This window comes from Scyliorhinus torazame, chromosome 8 (assembly GCF_047496885.1).
Source record: "Scyliorhinus torazame isolate Kashiwa2021f chromosome 8, sScyTor2.1, whole genome shotgun sequence".
NCBI classification, from domain to species: domain Eukaryota; kingdom Metazoa; phylum Chordata; class Chondrichthyes; order Carcharhiniformes; family Scyliorhinidae; genus Scyliorhinus; species Scyliorhinus torazame.
The window spans coordinates 245,100,351-245,120,528 of record NC_092714.1 but is presented as its reverse complement, the minus strand read 5'-3'; the positions used below and the strand labels follow the sequence as shown (position 1 = coordinate 245,120,528).

Here is a 20,178-nt window from a genome sequence, read left to right as displayed (position 1 = left end):
GGGGCAGCACTGGTGGGACTGCAGTTTAAACAAGCCCAACACAAATTCTGCTACCTGGGGATCCAAATCGCTTCTGACTGGATGCGGATCCACAAATGGAACCTGACCAGTCTGACAGGAAGTCAAAAAGGACCTACAGAGATGAAACATTCACCCACGTGGGGAGTGTACAGACGATCAAAATGAACATACTGCCCAGGGTACCTCTTCCTACTGAGATCCATCCCGATCTATATCCCCAAGACCTTTTTTAATTCACTGGACAAGTTAATCATGGTGTTTGTATGTGGGTGGGAGAGAGAGAGAGAGAGAGAGAGCGAGGGAGGGGAGAGGAATGCCAGGGTCACAAAGAAGGTCGGACAGAAAACAAAATCCAGGGGAGTGCTTGTCCTCCCAATCCTACAATTCTACCACTGAGCAGCGACAGCGGAAAGAGTGATCAGATGGACAAAGGAGCCAGAAGCCGAGTAGGTGCGCGTGGAGGCCTCCTGCAAGGGGACCTCTCTCCGGGCCCTCACCACGGCAGCACTCCCATCCACGCCCAAGAAATACTCCAGCAGCTCAAGTGGTGATACCCATCCTCCAGACGTGGAACCAACTACGGCAGCAGTGCGGACTGACCAAAATGTCCGACAATAACCACAGGTTCACACCAGCACTCACCGACGCCACCTTCAAAAGGTGGAGACAGGACAGGGGCACACTGACAGTCAGGGACCTATATACGGATGGTAGGGTCACAACACTGAACGAACTGACGCAGAGATTCCAACTAGCTAAAGGCAACAAACTCAGATACCTGCAGCTTAAAAACTTTGTACGGAAGGAGACAAGGGCATACCCCCGACCACCACGACAGACATTATTAGAAGAGCTACTGGACGCAGCCATCCTAGGCAGAGGGAACTGTAGTGACATGTACGAACAACTGCTGGAGGGGGCACCGAACTGGACACGACAAGGAGGAAATGGGATGAAGACTTGGGGTTCGAAATAGGATGTGATTCTGGAGCGAAGCACAGCACAGGGTCAACTCTACCTCCACATGCGCGAGGCAGCTAAAAGTGGTACATAGAGCCCACTTGACCAGAATGCAAACAAGCAGGTTCTTCCCGGAGCTGGAGAATAGATGTGAACAGTGCCAAGGAGGCCCGGCCAACCACGCCCACACGTTTTGTCTTGCCCCAGACTTGCTTGGTACTGGACAGCCTTCTTCGAGGCAATGTCCAAAGTGGTGGGGATGAGGGTGGAGCCATGCCCGAAAGTGGCGGTTTTCGGGGTGTCAGACCAGCCAGATTTCTTCATGGGGAAGAGGGCGGATGCCCTTGCCTTTGCCTCTCTGATCGCCCACCAAAACAGGGGAGCCAGAAGAGGGAACAGGCAAGAGAACAAAAATGGGTGGGGTGGGAGGAAAGCAGAGCACAGGGGAAGACAACAGTGGCAGCAACACAGCTAAATTCTAAATTATATTTTGGTCTGCATTGGTATTTCTACGGTGATTCAACTATATCCATGGATTCCAAGCACAACTCTTGAATATTGTCAATTCTTTAAGGATTTGCCAGTTCAGAGAAGTTATTTGAATTAAGATGTTCAAAGAAAATAAAAATCCAGAATATCTTAAAGTGAAGCAGTCCCTGCTTCTATTTTTGAATATGACTTGTTCTTATGGGATGGGGATAGAGGGATAGAAGATTTTAGTTTAGACGGGCAGCATAGTCGGCGCAGGATTAGAGGGTCGAAGGGCCTGTTCCTGTGCTGTACTTTTCTTTGTTCTTAGCATATCACAACCAAAATCTATAATGTTTGATTACAATGTCTTACTATGCTATAGGCAATATATATATATATATATATATATTATATATATATATATATATTGCCTGTTACTTTTTAATCACAGTTGCACTGGAGCACATATTAAACCTATGCTATGTCTATGGTTCTACATAAGGACAATTAGACCGTCAAACCAGCATCAAGATGAAGCAGTTTCTGTTTCACAACAATGGAAGAGTGCCAGCATAACTCTGGAACCTGGTGTCAATTTGACGCCAAGCGCAATAACGGGAGGTAGAAGAGAGGGTCTCGCACCTTACGCGCTTGACATAATATAGAACATAATACCATAGCAATGCCAAGCTGCCTGAAAAAAATGGTCACAGGGCCCACTCAACTAACTGCCGCAAAGCTCAAATACGGTGCTCAAATGGTTATGAACCATTCACAAAAGCTTTCAAACAGAGATGCAGTCTAAAAGGAGCAACAGACTTTGATTCTGGATTTGCACTGGACTTTCAGCAGAATTTAAACTAGAAAATATTACTTTCACTGTAGTCTGGAATAAGATATCCATTGTGGAACGATTATTCGATGAAAAAGGTTACATCTCATGTGCATATGTTCTGGGCATGTCTGAAGTTGAGGGGATTCTGGCAGGGATTTGTGGATGTCATGTCAGAGGTCCTGGAAGGGAGGGTGACAGAGTCCGGAAATGGCAATATTTGGGGTATCGGAAGATCCGGGGCCGGGGCCGATGTTCTGGCCTTCTCCTCCTTGGTGGCTCGGAGACGGATTTTGCTGGGACGGAGGGACTTGGAGCCTCCAAAGTCAGGCGTATGGGTTAGCGGCATGGCAGAGTTTCTCAGTCTGGAAAAAATTAAGTTCACCTTGAGAGGTTCAACCCAGGGGTTCGCGCGGTGGTGGCAGCTGTTCATCAATTTATTTAAGGAAAATTGAACGTCAGCAGTAGGGGGGGGGGGGAGGAGAGAGAATGGGAGGCATGGTAGTGTAAAACAAGGACAGGGAACTTAATATACGAGTAATCGGGAGATAGGGTGGGGGGGGGTAGATGTTACTTGAATGTTGTTGCGCTTGCCGGCCCACTCGGTTGTTTAAGAAATGTTAAATTGTTAAACTGAAAATTACAAATGCTTCAATAAAATATTTTCTAAAAAAAAAAAAAAGAAAAAGGTTACTGTCGTCTTTGGTCCATTGGTCTAACACTGACTGCAACTGGATGCAGCTTAGATCAGAAAGATACTCCAGACCTTGAAGTTAGTTCAATCAGGTTTATTGAACTAATAGCACAGTTCTCTGGGAGTTCGACTCTCTGCTAACTTAAGTACGGTTACTCTGTCTGACTGAACTGACCACGTGGTGGAGGTGTGAGATTGTAACACCCTTGATTGACTCTCTAGATGTTCATCAGTGGAAAGAGATGGCGTGTGAGTGCCTCATGTCTTTTATAGTCAGATCCCACCCCTGAGTATCCTGCCTGCTTATTGGTCATGTCCTGTCCTCTGTGTCCATTAGCTGCTTGTCTGTATATCATTGTGTGTGTGTTTGTATATCATGACAGTTACTTCCATTACCTTGCATCACAAGAACTGATAGGAAAGAGGATCTATTATGTTCCAATTACAGTAAAACTGCTATAAGGATCTGTTCAAGTCACTTCCCTGCTGATAGTTTTTATATTCACCACAGTTCATTAACACCTCCATAAGACATTCATAAAAAGCTCATCATTAACAAAGAACAATGGTATCCCACAAATAGCTTTTTCTCCCACACACAAATGATAAAAAAGCCTGAACATTCACTGAAGATTTATAGGAAAGAAGCAAGGTTTTAAACCTAAAAGTATTTTGGCTCTTGATCTTGATACAAATGCAGTATTTACAAATACAATAAGCTGGGGCACGTCAAGCTCATCTTCAGAATTAAAATCTATTTTTATTACAAAATCGTCATTTAGAATTCAGATGAGAGTTGTCATTGATCTTTACCAATATAGAGTCAATTTTAGGTACCAAATACTAACCTAAAAAGAGATGGATTAATAAATAACATCCCACATGGATATATGAAAAGCAAATCATGCCTGGCAACCTCACTTACCAAAAAATGAAAACGTTTTGATACAAGAAATATCATGTATGTTAATTTTGAAGATTTTGATTTTGAGTTTAATGAAATATGGCCGAGGAGGCTTGCTTCAAATATTAGGGTGCATGGTGTAAAGGAAACATAGGAGCATTATTTATAGGTTGGCTAAAGAACAGAAATAGATCGGGCGAACATAAATGGTGGTGTATCCCAGAGATCAGTGCTGGGGACTTCCGGGTGCGGCTATGTCTTGGTAGGTCGCACGTTCGGCAGCTCCCACCAGGAACGGACTTTTGGGCTCTCTAGAGGGGCCCCCAACGGCAATTGTTCGACGGCTTCCAGTGTGGGAAGGTGACAGCAAGGTCCCCCCGATATTATATGGATTGGACCAGGAGTGGAGCGGTGAAAAAAGTGATCTTGGAGCAGCGAAAAGTGAGAGGAAGAAAAAACAAGATGGTGGCAGGTGGAGACCAAGCAGCATGGGCGCACTAGTCGCAGGAGCAGCAGAGGTTTCTTAGACGCTGCTTTGAGGAGCTGAAAACCGAAATGCTGGTGCCAATGAAGGCGGTGATTGAGAAGCTAGTGGAGACCCAGAAGGCCCAAGGGCGGCGATCCGGGAGGTGCGGCAAAAAGTCTCGGAGAACGAGGACGAGATCTTGGGCCTGGCGGTGAAGGTGGAGGCGCACGAGGCGCTGCACAAGAGGTGGGCGGAAAGATTTGAGGACCTGGAGAATAGGTCGAGGAGGAAGAATCTTCGGATTCTGGGTCTCCCCGAAGGAGTGGAGGGGCTCGATGCTGGGGCATATGTGAGCACGATGCTCAATTCGCTGATGGGCGCAGGAGCCTTCCCGAGGACTCTGGAGCTAGATGGGGCTCACCGGGTCCTAGCAAGGAGACCCAAGGCCAACGAGCCGCCAAGGGCGGTAGTGGTGAGGTTTCACCGCTTTATGGACAGAGAGTGTGTCCTGAGATGGGCCAAGAAAGAGTGGAGCAGCAGGTGGGAGAACACGGAGATCCGAATCTACCAGGACTGGAGTGCAGAGGTGGCTAAGAAGAGAGCTGGTTTCAATCGGGCTAAGGCGGTGCTCCATCGAAGGGGGGTGAAGTCCGGTATGCTGCAGCCAGCGCGATTGTGGGTCACGTTCCAGGATCGGCACCACTATTTCACATGGAACTTTATACAAACTGAAAAGTTGGACTCAAACTGAGGGTCTATTGTGGGGGGATGTTTACTGTGTATATGGTGTTTATTACGTTTAGGGAATGTTCCCCTGGTTTGGGTGCTGGATGGGGATGGGTGAAGGGATTTGATGGGGAGAGTGTGGGCGGAGTTGGAGGGGCAGACCCACACGAAGGAAGAGGGGGAGTGGAGGCCCGGGGATGGGGAATTGGGGTAAGGCCACAAAAGGAGCTGCGCCAGAGGGGCGGGGCCGGCTCAGGGAAGCGCGGGCTTTTTCCCGCGCTGGGGAAGGATGGGGGGGGGGGGGGGGGGGGGGGGGGAAGATGGGCGGTGCTGGAGAGGAGCGCACACTGACTGCCAGGGAGGGGGAGGGGGGATTCTCACACTGGAGGGGTTCGATGGAATGGTGGGAGAGGCCAGGGTCAGCAGGAGTCAGCTAACTTATGGGAGTGTTATGGGGGGAGTAAAAGGGCTAGATGTGGATCTAGCCGGGGGAGGGGGAGGGTATAGGATTGGTGCTGCACTGGCCAAAGGGGAGCTGGAAGTAGGAGAGGTGGTCGGGGGTCCGCCGTCTGGGGGACTGGAGGGTGCGGGAGGCGCGGGCACGTGGCTGGCCTGGAAAAGGAGATGGCTAGTCGGGGGTGTGGGGGGGGGGGGGGGGGGGGTGAGTAGGCCCCCAATCCGGCTGATAACTTGGAATGTGAGGAGCCTGAATGGGCCGGTCAGGAGGGCCCGGGTGTTCACGCACTGGAAGGGACTGAAGGCGGACGTGGTTATGCTCCAGGAGACACATTTGAAGGTGGCAAATCAGGTTAGGCTGAGAAAGGGATGGGTAGGACAGGTATTCCATTCATGGCTGCATGCGAAGAACAGAGGGGTTGCAATACTGGTGGGGAAGCGGGTGTCGTTTGAGGCAATGAATATTGTAGTGGATAATGGAGGTCGATATGTGATGGTGAGCAGTAGGTTGCAGGGGGTGCAGGTGGTACTGGTAAACGTATATGCCCCGAACTGGGATGATGCCGGATTTATGAAACACATGCTGGGTCGGATTCCAGACCTGGAGGTAGGAAGCTTGATAATGGGGGGGATTTCAACTCGGTGCTGGACCCAGCACTGGATCGCTCTAGGTCCAGGACGGGTAGGAGGCCGGCTGCGGCCAAGGTGCTTAGGGGGTTTATGGACCAGATGGGGGGGGGGGGGGGGTGGATCCATGGAGGTTTGTCAGGCCCAGGCCAGGGAATTTTCATTCTTTTCCCACATCCATAGAGCCTACTCCCGGATAGATTTTTTTATTTTGAGTAGGGCGCTAATCCCGAAAGTGGAGGGAACGGAGTATTCGGCCATAACCATCTCAGACCACGCCCCACACAGGGTGGAGCTGGAGTTAGGAGAGGAGAGGGTCCAGCGCCCGCTGTGGCATCTAGATGTGGGATTATTGGTGGATGAGGTGGTGTGTGGGTGGGTGCGGGGGTGCATTGAAAGATATTTGGAGGCCAATGACAACGGGGAGGTGCAGCTGCGGGTAGTCTGGGAGGCGCTGAAGGCGGTGGTCAGGGGAGAGTTAATCTCCATCAGGGCCCACAGGGAGAAGAGAGAGCAGGGAAAGGGAGAGGTTGGTGGGGGAGATCTTAAGGGTGGACAGGAGATATGTAGAGGCCCCCGAGGAGGGACTACTCAGGGAGCGGCGGAACCTCCAGACGGAGTTCGACCTATTGACCACAAGGAAAGCAGAGGCACAGTGGAGGAAAGCGCAGGGTGCGACGTATGAGTACGGGGAGACGGCGAGTCGGTTGCTGGCACACCAGCTTCATAAGAGGGAGGCAGCGAGGGAGATAGGTGGAGTTACGGATAGCGGGGGGAATACGGCGCGGAGTGCGGTGAGAATGGGCAGCACGGTAGCACAAGTGATTAGCACTGTGGCTTCACAGCGCCAGGGTCCCAGGTTCGATTCCCCGCTGGGTCACTGTCTGTGCGGAGTTTGCACGTTCTCCCCGTGTCCGCGTGGGTTTCCTCCGGGTGCTCCGGTTTCCTCCCACAGTCCAAAGACGTGCAGGTTAGGTGGATTGGCCATGCTAAATTACCCGTAGTGTCCATAAGGGTTGGGAGGGGTTATTGGGTGGAAGTGAGGGATTAATGTGGGTCGGTGCAGACTCGATGGGCCGAATGGCCTCCTTCTGCACTGTATGTTCTATGTAATCTATGTAATAAACAAGGTATTTAGGGACTTCTATGGGGATCTGTACAGATCTGAGCCCCCAGCGGGGGAAGAGGGGATGCGACGATTTTTGGATCAGCTGAGGTTCCCGAGGGTGGAGGAGCAGGAGGTGGCTGGTTTAGAGCGCCAATTGGGCTGGAGGAGCTGGTTAAAGGATTGGGGAGCATGCAGGCGGGGAAGGCCCCGGGGCCAGATGGGTTCCCAGTCGAGTTTTACAGGAAATACGTGGACCTGCTAGGTCTGTTGCTAGTGAGGACTTTCAATAAGGCAAGGGAGGGGGGAACCTTGCCCCCGACAATGTCCGGGGCGCTGATCTCTCTGATCCTGAAGCGCGACAAGGACCCACTGCAGTGTGGGTCGTATAGACCGATCTCGCTCCTCAATGTGGATGCTAAGTTGCTGGCAAAAGTACTGGCCACGAGAATTGAAGACTGAGTCCCGGGGGTGATTCATGAGGACCAGACGGGATTTGTAAAGGGCAGGCAGCTAAACACATGTGCAGAGGCTCCTCAATGTGATTATGATGCCCTCGGTGGAGGGAGAAGCGGAGGTAGTGGCAGCTATGGACGCGGAGAAGGCCTTCGACTGGGTGGAGTGGGAGTATCTTTGGGAAGTGCTGCGGAGGTTTGGGTTCGGGGAGGGGGTCATCAGCTGGATCAGACTGCTATATAGAGCCCTGGTGGCGAGTGTGGCTACGAATCGGCGGAGGTCGGAGTACTTTCGGCTGTACCGAGGGACGAGGCAGGGGTGCCCCCTGTGCCCCTTGCTGTTTGCAGTGGCAATTGAGCCTCTGGCTATGGCACTAAAGGAGTCCAGGAAATGGAGGGGACTGGTCCGAGGGGGAGAGGAACACCGGGTGTCGCTGTATGTGTACGACCTGTTGCTGTATGTGGCAGATCCAGTGGAGGGGATGGCGGAGGTCATGCGGATCTTAAGGGAGTTTGGGGACTTCTTGGGGTATAAGCTTAATGTAGGGAAAAGTGAGCTCTTTGTGGTGCATCCAGGTGACCAGGGAAGGGGGATAGACGATCTGCCGTTGAAGAGGGCGGAAAGGAGCTTTCGATACTTAGGGATCCAGGTGGCTGGGAGTTGGGAGGCCCTGCACAAACTCAATTTGACGCTGTTGGTGGAGCAGATGGAGGAGGATTTCAAAAGATGGGATGTGCTGCCACTCTCGCTAGCGGGCAGGATGCAGTCGGTTAAAATGATGGTCCTCCCGAGGTTTCTCTTTGTGTTCCAGTGCCTTCCCATTATGATTCCCAAGGCCTTTTTTAAACGGGTAGGTAGGAGTATCATGGGTTTCGTGTGGGCAAATAAGACCCCGAGGGTAAAGAGGGTGTTTCTGGAGCGTAGTAGGGACAGGGGAGGGCTGGCTCTGCCAAATTTGTGCAACTATTATTGGGCTGCCAATGTGGTGATGATCCGTAAGTGGGTAATGGAGGGAGAGGGGGTGGCGTGGAAGAGGTTGGAGATGGCGTCCTGAGTGGGCACGAGCCTGAGGGCGCTGGCGACGGCACCGCTGCCGCTCTCGCCGACAAGGTGCACCACGAGTCCGGTGGTGGCGGTGACGTTGAAGATCTGGGGGCAGTGGAGACGACACAGGGGCGAGGTGGGAGCCTCAGTTTTGTCCCCGATTCGGGAGAACCATCGGTTCGTCCCGGGAAGGATGGATGGGGGATTTCGGAGCTGGCATCGGGCAGGGACTAGAAGAATGGGGGACCTGTTTATAGATGGGACGTTTCGAGCCTGGGGGCGCTGGAGGAGAAGTTTGGGTTACCCCCGGGAAATGCTTTCAGGTATATGCAAGTGAGGGCGTTTGTGAGGCAGCAGGTGAGGGAATTCCCGCTACTCCCGGCACAGGGGAGTCAGGACAGGGTGATTTCGGGTGTATGGGTTGGAGAAGGCGGGGTTTTGGCGATCTACCAGGAGCTCAAAGAAGAGGAGGAGGCCTCGGTAGAGGAGTTAAAGGGCAAGTGGGAGGAGAAGCTTGGGGAGGAGATAGATGAGGGTCTGTGGGCTGATGCCCTGAGTAGGGTTAATTCTACCTCCTCTTGCACCAGGCTCAGTCCAATACAATTCAAGGTTATTCACAGAGCGCATATGACAGGGGTGAGGTTGAGTTGGTTCTTTGGGGTGGAGGATAGATGTGGGAGGTGCTCGGGAAGCCCTACGAATCACGTCCACATGTTCTGGCCGTGCCCGGCACTGGATGGGTTTTGGAGGGGTTTCACGAGGACCATGTCCAGGTGGTGAAAGTCCAGGTCGTACCGAGTTGGGGGTTGGCACTATTTGGGGTAACGGACGAGCCGGGAGTGCAGGAGGCGAAAGAGGCCGGTATCCTGGCCTTTGCGTCCCTGGTAGCCCGGCGGAGGATCTTGCTATTATGTAAGGACGCAAAGCCCCCCCAGTGTGGAAGCCTGGATAAATGACATGGCAGGGTTCATTAAGCTGGAGAGGATAAAGTTTGCCTTACGAGGGTCTGTGCAGGGGTTCTTCAGGCGGTGGCAACCGTTCCGAGACTATCTCGCGGAGCGTTAGGAGGAGGTCAGCAGCAGCAGCAACCCAAGGGTTGGGGTGGGGGGGGGGAAGGGAATTCGGGTGGGTGGGGGGCTTCCCTACGGGTACCTTTGAATGACATATGGGGGGGATGGGGGGGTTACTGTATATGGGGAAACCCAATGTAAAAGTTTTGAATAATTCTTGACTGTTGTGTTTGTGTTTCTTTCTTTTTGTAAGGGGGGTTTGTTAAAAATGTTGTTGGAAAATTTGAATAAACATATTTTTTTTAAAAAGAGATCAGTGCCGGGACCACTCTTTTATACATACATCAGCCTGAAATTCAGCATAATAATACACAATAGGGAACACATCACTGCAAATGATTGAAAGCAATGCCATCTACAAGGTAAAGGACTCAATCCTTACCATACATACACCACCTAATAAAGTAAGAAAAAGTAAGATAGGACTCAAAGATCATCAGTTAATAACAGAGCAAATTGCTCCTGGCCCCGACAATAGCCTGACTGTTGTCCTGTGCTCAGTAACTAGCTGTGTCCCTAATGAAACTATTCCAGTACAGCTACGTTAATATTTACATAATGTACAAAATTGCTCAGGTATGACCTACGCAGCCGAAAAACAGTATAAACACAGGTTACCCTATAACTGAAAGAAATCGCTTGGCCATTTATGTTTGAGGGACAATTAGTCAAGCCAGAGCTTAATCTTTCCTGCAATTCAATATCCAACCCTATGTACACTCTCGCACAAGTTACAAAGTAGAAACCACGAGGTGAAAACACAGCTGATTTCCACGTGCCTCATCCACTGAGCCCAATTATAGCAGACCCCTCTGTTTGTTTACTAAACCAGTCTATGCTGAACCTTTTCAAGGGTCAAACATGAAATAATTCTAGAATATAACTCAATACCATGTCAGGCAATGAATTAACCCGACAATCAACCAGAACAGGATAAAGCTCAAAAGTTTTCAAATAGTCATTTGCCACTTCAAGCAATGCTGCTTTTATGAGTAGCTGTGCAAGTTCTTTAATAGGATCTGAGATATTGGGAGGCAAGCACAGGGCCAGAAATCATTCGTGCCTTTCTGGTGTCATCATGAACTGGAACTCAACCATTTATAAATGCAGAACTCAGATTGAATTACAGATTTTGAACTAACTGCTAGTTTAACAAGATTAAAGTTTCATTTAAAATACAGCATACAAGATCTAAAGCTACCATGGAGCTGAGGGATTTTGGTGGGCAGATACCGGTAAATTGTGCAGTTAGCTTCTCAGAACTGCAGCTAAATAGCCAGTCATCAAGAAGCTTTTAAAAATGTATTCATTGGGCAGCACGGTGGCACAGTGGGTTAGCACTGTTGCCTCACGACACTGAGGTCCCAGGTTCGATCCCGGCTCTGGGTCACTGACCGTGTGGAGTTTGCACATTCTCCCCACAACCCAAAGATGTACAGGCTAGGTGGATTGGCCACGTTAAATTGCCCCTTAAATTGGAAAAAATTAATTGGGTACTTTAAATTTTTTTTTAAATTAAATTAAATTTTTAAAAATGTATTCATTCACGGGATGTGGTGTCACTGGCAAGGTCAGCATGTACCACCTATCACTAATTACCTCTGGAATAAGGTAGCGGGCTTTCCTAATCCACTATAGTCCCTGTAATGTATGTATACCCAGTGCAGTGAGGGAGCGAGCTCCAATATTTTGGCCCAGTAACAGCGAACCGACGATATATTTCCAAGTCAGGATGGTGTGTGGCTAGGAGGGGAACTTGCAGGTGCCAATGCTCCCATATGTCTTCTGCCCTTGTCCTTTTAGGTGGCGAGGGGCTGTGAGTTTGACAGATGCTGTGGAAGGAGGTTTGAGGAGTTGTTACAATGCATTTGGTAATAGTGCACACTGTGGCCATTGTGCATCAATGGTGGTGGTGGTGGACAGGATGTCAATCAAACGGGCTTTGTCCCAGATGGTTTGTGCTTCTTCTCGAATATAGGTGGAGATGTACTCATCCTAACAAGTGGAGAGTATCCATCACACTCCCATTTGTGCCTTGTGGATCAATCATTTAGTCTCAGGTCATCACGGCAGTACTTACTCAGGATAGTGTCCGTAGCCCAACCACCCTCAGCTGCTTCATCAATTACTTTCCTACAATAAGGTCAGAAATAAGGGCAGCACAGTAGTTAGCACAATTGTTTCACAGCTCCAGGGTCCCAGGTTCGATTCCCGACTGGGTCACTGTCTGTGCGGAGTCTGCACGTTCTCCCCGTGTGTGCATGGGATGTTATTTATAGACGTGCAGGTTAGGTGGATTGGCCATGATAAATTGCCCTTAGTGTTGAATGGGGTTACTGGGTTATGGGGATAGGGTGGAGGTGTGGGCTTGGGTAGGGTGCTCTTTCAAAGAGCCGGTGCAGACTCGATAGGCCGAATGGCCTCCTTCTGCACTGTAAATTCTATGAAATGGTTATGTTCATTGATGATTGCACAATGTTCAGCAATGTTCACAACTCCTCAGATACTGAAGCAATATGCGTTCATATAAAACAAGACCGAGACAATATTCAGGCTTGGACTGATACATGCTGCAAGCAATGATCATCCTCTTTCTCCCCCCCCCTCCCTCCCTCCCTCCTCCCTCCCCCAAAAGTGACATTCAATAGCATTACCATTGCTGAATCTCCAATATTGACATATTATGTGGTTTACCATTGACCAGAAACTGGACTGGACCAGTCATATAATAAATACTATGGCTAGAAGAGCAGGTTAGAGGATGGGAATTTTGGGGAGAGTAATTCACCTCCAGACTCCTACAAAGCACATCCATCATCTACAGATGGAATACTCTCCACTTGCCTGGATGGTTGCAACTCCAACAACACCATCTCGGACAAAGCAGCTTGCTTGATTGGCACAATAAACATTCACTCCCTACACCATCGATGAGCACCATCCACTAAATATAGTGCAACATATTCAAAGCTCCAGGGCAGCACGGTGGTTAGCACAATTGCTTCACAGCTCCAGGGTCCCAGGTTTGATTCCCGACTTGGGTCACTGTCTGTGCGGAGTCTGCACGTTCTCCCAGTGTGTGCGTGGGTTTCCTCCGGGTGCTCCGGTTTCCTCCCACAGTCCAAACATGTGCAGGTTAGTTGGATTGGCCATGCTAAATTGCCCTTAGTGTTGGATGGGGTTACTGGATTATGGGGATAGGGTGGAGGTGTGGGCTTGGGTAGGGTGTTCTTTCAAAGAGCCGGTGCAGACTCGATGGGCTGAATGGCCTCCTTCTGCACTATAAATTCTATGAACTATGAAATTGTAACAGATGGATTAAGTGATTAATAATAGCCTTTTAATTAAAAAGTAGTGAGAAATTGTAACTTTTAAAAACACACAAAAGTTGGACCATGATGTTATACCACTGTGAATTCATGCCCAATTGGTACATCTTATTTACGTGACAACAGCATGAATAAAACATTAACATGAAAACAGACTGGAACTCTATATTCAGATCTGAAATAACTGGTGTAATACAGCGTGTCACTGGGGTTTACAAAAATGGTTTGAACATTGTAAATAATATTTTAACAAGTATTCAATATTATTTCTCACAGTAACAGTATTTATGTAATAGGCTAGAGTGGAGTATAAACACCGTGCACTGGTTGGGCCAATTGGCCAAAGTCTGTGCAGTACGTGCTACGTAATTTTAAGCGATATACACTGGATTTAAAAACTAGAGAATGTTTAAGAAGTGCTTTGAAGCTAAAAACAGAAAATGCTGGAAATCTCCAAGTAAAAATGTTTGGGTATGGGCTGGAATAAAAAAAAGAAAAAGGAAAAGTCTGCCAATGGGTGGAAGGCAGGAAAGATTAATGACAAAAGAGTTGATACTGCAAGGCCAAAGTGGGTGGTAATGGGTCAAGTGTGTCCAGAGGAGAGTGGAAGAGTGTCCTTATAGGAAGCAGCACATGAGCAAGTGTAGTCAAGGTAGCTGAATGTTAACTCTTTCTCCACAGATGCTGCCAGGCCTACTAAGCATTTGCAACAGTTTCTGTTTTTATTTCAGATTTCCAGCATCCGTAGTACTTTTGCTTTTTTGAGTAGGAAGATGTGACATGCTAAGCATTTCAACGTGAAGGTGCAAAGTAATGGCCGGTGGAAGTTGAGCTGAAAGCGCCATGGTTAAAGAACTCTGGGGACAAGGGTTCAAATCCCACTACCGCGCTGGTGGAATTTAATTCAATCAATAGAATTTGGAGTGAAAAGTTCACCTCAGTAATAATGACTAGAAACTATCATTGTTGTAAAACCCCATTTGGTTCACTAGAAGTCCTGAAGGGAAGGAAATCTCCCATCCTCTCTTCTACAGCAGGAAGACCAAACAGACAGGGTGATTGCTTTGCTGAACATCCCTGTTCAAACTGCAAGCTTCTAATTCTCCTTACTCCCATACTGACCTTTCTGTCTGTGTTATAGTGTCCAATGAAGCTTGAGGAGCAGCTCCTTACTTTTCAACTCAATACCCTACAGCCTTTTGGACTTAACATCAAGTTCAATAACTTTAGACCATAACCTCTGCCTCCATACTTTTCTGTGTTTTTTCTCTCTCTTTGTTTTGCTAGGTTGGTCTTGGCTCTTTCACCCTTCAGGTGTTTTTTATATAGCCATTCACACCTTATTCAGACACAACCTTTGTTTCTTTGCTATATCCATCACTACTCATTGTTGGCTGTCGCATGATCAAATCTTTTACTTAATTCCTCCTACTCTCCACCCAATCACGATATTTTTTGCTCTTCCTGCCACCTACACCCTACTACTGGCTTAAAAACTTTTACATTTCTATTTTTCTCCAATTCTGATGCTAACTCGTTCTATCCACAGGTGCCTCACATGCTGAGTTTTTCCAATAATTTTCAATCAGGTTTCCATGATATTTTGAATTTGTCATCCTTGCACGGTCTGTCCACACATTACTCCAATGTGGTTGATGGTCATAGAATCACTACAGTGCAGAAGGAGGCCATTTGGCCCATCGGGTCCACACTGAATACCCAAAAGAGTGCCCTATCCCTGCAACCTCATAAACCCTCGTATCCTTTGGACACCAAGGGCAATTTAGAATGGCCAATCCATCTGCACATCTTTGGAGTGTGGGAGGAAATAGAGTACCTGGAGGTAACCTGTGCAGACACGGGGAGAATGTGCAAACTCCACACACACAGTCACCCAAGGTCGGAATCAAACCTGGGTCCCTGATGCTGGTGATGTAGCGGTGCTAACCACTGTCACCATGCCACCCCAGTTACCACCACCCGTGTCCTTTGCAATGGTCTCACAAACCACTCGGTTCAAGGGTAATTTGGGATGGGCAACAAATGCTGGCCGCGCCACGACACCCACATTCCATGAAAGAATAAACAAAAAAAGCGGGGTTGCAAATGGTCTGTTTCAGCCTCAGTTACAAGGGGGATGAATGAGGGGGTGGTTAGGGAACTGAGTTTGTGGCAGGGGACCCAAGACAATCACTTGCTTCTCTTTCCTGATACTGTGTCAGAGGAAATTTCGGCTCATCAAGTACTGCAAGCAGTGGGACAAATCAGAGCGGGATTGAGAAGCACTGCGAATTAAAACTGTCAACAACGTACACGTGGAACCTGATGTGTTTTCAGTTTATGTCACGGAGGCCAGCATGTAGATGATAAATAGGAGCCAGCCAAGAATAAATCCATGGGGGACTCCAGAGGCAACAGTGCAGGAAAAGGAAAGAAGGCATTGCAGGTTAATTGTCTGGCTACAGCTGAGGAGATAAGAAACGGAGGGAGTATGGATCAAAAAGGCATAGGTAACAAAACTCTCAAGATTAGCGTGAGGGCAAGAGGTTTAAGGCAAGGACAAGTTCAGCTAAGTAGTGGAGGTGCTGGTTGACAATAACTGGTTGGGCTGCTGTTCAAAAAAAAAAGTGGAAGATTTATAGGGTGCTCAGGATTAAAATAGAGGGAATGCACACTTAATATTTTTAAAACTTGTTTTGACAACACTGACTGTGATATTCACAAAGTGGCCCAAGACAACCTTGCATTCATACTCCTCACACATCAAAACCTCCCAAGACCCATTGCTCAGACAGCATGTATTCAGCAAATGATTCAGACATTAATCATATTTAAACAACAGACTACTCACAATCATATAGACCACAACACATTAGTTCATTGTTTTGCATCATTGGCTTTTGTTGATTCATCTTTTCCAAAGCTATGACTTATATGCACTGACTTGGCCAGTTGTTGAGAATCACAATGTTATCTGTGGCATTTGGCTGCATTGTCCAATTACCAGAATCATAGTCTATTGTTTCGGCAAGTGAAAGAATTGTGCCACTTATTTACATAAATCAACAGTGAACAAATTGCTAGATTTCGCGCCCACCTGGAAACAAATTAAATTAATCTGTGTTTACAACTAACTGAGGTAGAGCTACTTGCTCTGCACAATGTCCAATCTGCCTCACCACATCCACCCTTGAGCTGATGCTCTCCCTCTTCCTGACCCCATTACCACAGGAAGTTCTTTAAAAGGTGCTCTACTGAGTGAGCAAGAGAAAATGCTCTTGATACACAGCAATCAGTTGGTGCTACACTATCAATACTGAAATAGTGGCGCAGAATCAGAGGCATTTCAAAGGAACAGTATACAAAAGTCGGGGATGATGAGGTTCCTCTGCGTATACATCAAATCTGGACCTATCCAAAACTGAAACCAATGTATTATATACAGAAACATGCAACCACAATACTCCTACTGCTTCATTATCATTTCAACAAAAATGTTTGGACCATGACTTCAGGCTGCTGGTGCACACTGCACCTCATTGTTCACAGGAAAAGTACAACAAATGCTGAAGGTCTAAAAGCTTACAAACGATTACCACCACCGTTTCATGGTCACCACCCTGCATTACAATGAAAAGGGTGGAAAAGCATGAAGTTTTTTTAAAAAGTTGGCCATGGATGAAGTTACATGATCAACCCGCTGCCTACAGTAAATTGCGACCGTGCTCCATGCCTTACAAGCAAATTCATCACCCCCCAAAAAAATCCCCAGTGAAGTTATTCCCTGAGCAACGATTACACAGTAACGAAAGACTGCAAAATGTTAACAATTTTGCCCGGTGGAGGAGGTTGGGGGTGAAAAAAATACCGAAAAATTAACACTCAAACCTGGCGGATGTTCTTGCAAATCAATCACATCGACAACTTGGCCGGGTGCACAGAATAAAGGGGCGGCCAAGAAAGATAAAGAGAGTGAGGAGAGGATCGGAGAAGGGAGGAGAGGATCGGAGAGGGGAGGGAGGAAAGGATCGGGAGAGGAGGGAAGGGAGGAAAGGAGAGAGAGAAAGGAGAGGAAGGAAAGGGGAGGGATAAGGAGAGGGAGAACAGGGGAAGGAGGGATTCAGGCCACGTAAGTGGTCATGAAACAACTTGACAACTACAAAGACTGAGAGATGCAGACAGGGCAAAGTGGGAGTTGACAACATCGCGTCCAGTAGTTTCCAGCCTCTTCAGCGCCGCCTGTGAAGTTGGCCCGATTTAAAGGGGGGAAGGTTTGTGATGAGGAAAGGAGGGGGGCTCGGAGCACCCGGCGGCCGGGGTGACCGAACACACGGGGCTGGGGAGGACCGGTCTCGCCGGTTCCCTCAGGAGAATCATCATCAGTGTACCGGGGACGGAGCGTGAATCCGAACCCGCCCCTATTCACATTTTAAAGATGCTTCTGAAACCACCCTACTCCCCAAAGCAAAACACAAAAGGAGCGGGTAAGAGGCGGCCGCCGGGAGTAAAGAGCAGCGGCGACGGCAGCCGGAGCGCCCCATTCACTCACACACATAGGTGCTGAGACAGGCAGGCCGCGGTTTAAAGGCACCCCGGGCTGAGGGGTTATATTCTCACTCTCTCACCTGCCGGCGCCGTCCGTCTCCAAGGGGGGTTCCCGCCGTCCTGTGCACGTCCGTTACACTGAAAATTCCGCCCAGCCGCGAGCCCGCCATGGCTCCCGCGCGTGCACACACAGGCCGGAAGTGACGCGAGGCCCGGGGGGGGGTGGGCGGCGGGCACGCCCCTCACCCCCACAACAGCCAGGAGGGCGGGGCTCGCTCGGCGGCACGAGCCCGCTGGGCGACAAAAGCCGCGCGTGTCAGCCGGGGAGGTGTTGGCTACTCCAGCCGGCGTCCCGGGGAAGGGGCACCTTGCAGCCAAGCACAGCGCACCCTTCCCGATCGGACCCGCAGTTCAGCTAAACTCACCCAACCCCACCGAAAGGAAATTCAGCAAACTTTCAATCTTCCGACCCCCCCCCATCTATCAATGTTTTCCAGCATATGTATAACTCGTTACAATTCACCCTTCTGCCCGTCTTTCCTCTCCAAAGCCACCTTTCCCGCCTGTGTTCCTGAGCTGACAAGCCAGGGAAACACCACAGGCGTGGTTGGTAGTACTCGGGATCTCAGTTACTACGATTTTAAAGCACAGTCAGCGTGTCATGTGGAGCCCCGGGCACTGCGATTTAAAGCAAGAGAGACAGACAGCAGCTACCACAGTTGGAGCATATGCACGCACAGACTCCGATGTCAGAGTTTAATATACAGCAGAGGCGAGCAACACAATCCAAGTCGCGAGTGCCGAGCCCCAATCAATGTTCAAGGCACAGGTAACAACTTGCATTTAAATAGCTCCTTCAACAGGGTGAAGGGCTGTAGGGTAAGAGCTAGAACTCTATGATACCCTGAGGTCCTATATGGCCAGTGAATCCCTATAGTGCTGAAGGAGGCTATTCGGGCCGTCAAGTCTAACGGACTCTATCCTGCCGAGGTACTCTTCCCCCTCCCTGTAATCCCACCTAACCTTTGGACACGGAGGACCAATCTAGCATAGCCAACCCACCCAGCCTGCACATCTTTGGTCCGCGGGAGAAAACCCACACAGAAGCAAAGAGAACATGCAGGCTGATTTAAAAAAATATATATCTTAGAAACAGAAACACTCCCAAAGTCCATATCCAAAACCATGTGAATCATATGGGACTTGTATTCAGACGGAATCGCTGATTAGCTATTATATGGACTCCAACTCCGTTGTGGTGATTTCCCAGCTTTGGCAGGGAGCGCTACTGCATCCTCACAGGGATGGAGGGGAGAGTGGTAGATGACGTGTCCACAAGTTTGGGAGATGCAGTTTCATTACCTCTGAGTTTGTAGAATGGAGCAGAGGTTGCAGAGAGGACACAGTTTATACAACGCCCTCTGTCAAATTAGTCATACAGTACAGAAAAGGCCGTTCGGCCCATCGAGTTTGCACTGGTCACAAACAACCACCTAACTATTCTAATCCCTAATCCCATTTCCCAGCACTTGGCCCAAAGCTTTGAATGCTGTGGCATTGGAAGTGCACATCTAAATACTTCTTAAATGATATGATAGTCTCTGCCTCCACCACTGTTTCAGGCAGCGAGTCCCAGACTACCCCCATCCTCTGGGTTAAAACGTTTTTCCTCTCATCTAAACTTTCTGCAAATCTGTGTCCCCGATCATTGATTCCTCCATCAGGGGGAAACGTTTCTTCCTGTCTGCTCTATCTGTGCCCCTCATAATTTTGTACATCTCAATCATGTCCCCCCCCCCCCCCCCATCTCCTCTGCTCTGAGGAAAACAATCCAAGTCTATCCAATCTCTCTTCATAGCTAAAACCCTCCAGCCCAGGCAACATCCTGGTAAATCTCCTCTGCACCCTTTCAAGTGCTATCATATGCCTTCTATAACGTGGACTCCAGAACTGCACGCAATACTCTAGCTGTGGCCTAACCAATGTTTTATACAGTTTAACAGCAAGAACCAGTGAGAACAAGGGTGGACAGGAATTTATTTGAGTTCGGATAAGGCAGCAGTGTTTTGGACGAGCTCCAGGAATGGGTCAGAATACGAGCTCACAGTTCCGGTTAACAGAGTTTGCACAGCTCCAAGTATTACTAATTGCAATTCCACACCAGCTGACCGATACGTAAAGAAAGCAGTGAAATAGGATATTGCACAGAAACAACATGTGTAAAGCTCAGGTACTCCAAGTAACACATAATACAATAAACCCTAAATGCTGCTATTGAAGAACACACAGAAAGCTGTACAACAGACATTGCTTATGTGTCGAGTCTCCATTACCAACTTTACACATGCACAGCCAACAATGCAACAGATATCAACTTGCATTTATATAGTGTCTTTATCAGAGAGGAGCAAAGGAGTGGGTGTTAAGGCTTAAGGCAAGATGACCACACACTTTTGAAGAAACAGGTTTTGA

General features: G+C 48.6%; 1 protein-coding gene and 1 long non-coding RNA gene across 3 annotated transcripts in view; both read right to left on the bottom strand.

Moving 5' to 3' along the window:
- Positions 1-17,885, bottom strand: part of LOC140428499 (uncharacterized) — a 51,428-nt gene extending 33,543 nt beyond the window's left edge. Inside the window, exon 1 of the long non-coding RNA XR_011948799.1 lies at positions 17,787-17,885. This is a non-coding gene — a long non-coding RNA (uncharacterized lncRNA). The remainder of the gene's footprint in view (positions 1-17,786) is intronic.
- The window catches only part of LOC140428497 (disks large-associated protein 4-like), a 730,056-nt gene that overhangs the window by 82,915 nt on the left and 626,963 nt on the right, over positions 1-20,178 (bottom strand). The gene's annotated exons all lie outside the window — the stretch shown is intronic.